We start from the raw sequence: 2,270 nt of genomic DNA, 5'->3' as shown, positions 1-2,270 counted from the left end.
AGAGAGAGAGAGAGAGAGAGAGAGAGAGAGAGAGAGAGAGAGAGAGAAAGTAACCAATAGGAAGTGACAGCAGCATAGTGTTAAATTCATCTGTATTTCCAGAACTCTAGAGGCTGAGGCTAGAGAGTTCAAGTTTAAGACCAGCCTGAGCTACCTAATTAGACCTTGTTAAACAAAAATTAGGAAGGATTCTTAGGACATCATGAGCTGGAGGTTTACTTCTGTATAAAGTATAGAAACACAGAAATCTGCAGCTTGTCAGCTGTGTCAAAACATACCTGTTAGTTTTTACATCTGGGGAAGTATTTGCCATTGGAGTAGTCAAGGAGTCTTTACTGTTTGTCGCTGAGTAATTTTTTTCTTTCCACACATTAGAATATAATAAATGCTGAATGCGTCTATTAATCATTATAAAGTCTATGTGCTAAGTAAAGGAATATTGTAGCTAATTGTGATAATTAATTTCTGGCTTTGATTTCCTGTCGCTTTCTACCTGTGCCTACTCAAGTATCTCAGGATCAACTTGAAGCTGAAGAAACGGCAAGATCTCAGAGATCACTGTAGAACTCTCTGGATTTGTCTGGAAGGGAGTCTCCCTCATATGGATACAGGAAGGGCTGGATTCCATGGTTGCCAGAGGATTTTGGAGATGGAGATGCTTTTTCTGAAATCCGTGTGGCCCAGTTTTCTCTGGATATGGGGCAACAGAAAAAAAATACCAATGCTCCGCCCATTCATTTGGATCAGGAAGGAAAAATTAAATATGCTACGATTGCTCAACAGGGACATTCCAAAGACAAGGTCATTTATAGCAAATATACTGACCTTGTTCCAAAGGAGGTTGTGAATTCAGATGATCCAGAACTGCAAAGACCACATGAGGAGACAATTAAAGAAATTACAGAAAGGACAAGAACAGCCTTGGAGAAGATCACATCAAAGAAGATTGTTGGGGCCAAGCCTGTTCATGCAGCTGACAAACTGGCTCCTGCTCAGAATATACAGTACATTCCATCTCAGCAAGGATAAGTGAAACAGAGGGTTATATGCATTATAAGTGTACTGAAAGACCCAATGGTGCCTCCAAGATCCAAGATTAATAAGAAATGTCCTTGAGGACCTCCATCTTCTACACCTGTAGTGTACTCTTCTCCTGGGAAGAGGACTGTGAAGGAACAGCAGGAGTGGAAAATCCCTTTTTGTATTTCCAAGTGGAAGAACTCTAAGGCGATTATTGTCTCCTCTATCTCTTATGACTGTCACTGGGGATTCCTCAGGAAGGAGTTTCAGCTTAACATTAGCTTAACATTACCAATAACAAATTACAACTGCTGAGAGCAGAGCTCAGTGGAAGTGTACACATTCGTGATCTGAGACCTGGTGTACCCCAAAGAAAGAGAGACAGCTTCATGGGGCATTTTAAACTACACTAGAAATGATGCTATTCCAGGCACTCAAATGCAATGAAATCTCTCTGGTATAGTATAGATGTCAGAAACAAGTAGATGTGTGTGTGTGTGTGTGTGTGTGTGTGTGTGTGTGTAACAGAGAGGGGGGAGGGAGAGAGAGACAGACAGAGACAGAGACAAAGACAGAGAAATAACCTCTTGATTGAAGATAGGAGTCTCCATGAAGGTCAAACTTCTTGGTTAGAATTATTTCCAAGAAAAAATAATTAAGCCAATCTCAATGTTTACAGGAGAAAGTGAAACAGTTGTGTGTTCAGGGGTAGGGAGGCAGTTAGGGTTTCACTGTTTTATTGCTGGCTATTCTGCTTAGTAACATTGCTCTTCACAGTGTTGTCAGGAGTGGTATTACATGCTTGTGATTCCTGCACACACGTAAATGAAGCAGGGAGATAACAAGTTGAAGGTGACTCTGGACTACATAGCCAGATCCTGTCTAAAGAAATAAGTCCTAAAAATAAAACCTTTGGGTTGCAGGACCTGGTAACATTCCTTAGGCACAATCAGGGGAACTTTCTATAGGTTTGAGGCCAGTCTGTTCTAAAAGTTGGTTTCAGGATAGCCAGAGTTACACAGAGAACACCAAATACATAGAAAGACTCAACAAACAAACAAAAATCCTATGTATCTCAGGTGCCAGAGCTTCCAGAATGAGTGAGGATCTGTAAAATAAGGGATGCATTTCCTAATTCTTATTCCTTGTAGGCTTGGAGTCCTACCCTATGCGTTATTTGTGACAACATATATGTCATCTTTTAAGGTCTTTGAGACTGAGCATGCATATGGGAGGGTATTTTACTACAT

At 40.7% G+C, this 2,270-nt stretch overlaps 1 pseudogene; it reads left to right on the top strand.

The window, feature by feature from the left end:
* Positions 1-462: 462 nt before the first annotated feature.
* LOC114633453 lies at positions 463-1,335 on the top strand (annotated as a pseudogene).
* Positions 1,336-2,270: the final 935 nt, after the last annotated feature.

The sequence above is a fragment of the Grammomys surdaster genome, unplaced genomic scaffold (genome assembly GCF_004785775.1).
Source record: "Grammomys surdaster isolate TR1022 unplaced genomic scaffold, NIH_TR_1.0 676, whole genome shotgun sequence".
NCBI lineage: Eukaryota > Metazoa > Chordata > Mammalia > Rodentia > Muridae > Grammomys > Grammomys surdaster.
Note: the sequence above shows the minus strand (reverse complement) of the source record. Positions and strands in the feature narration are given on the sequence as shown.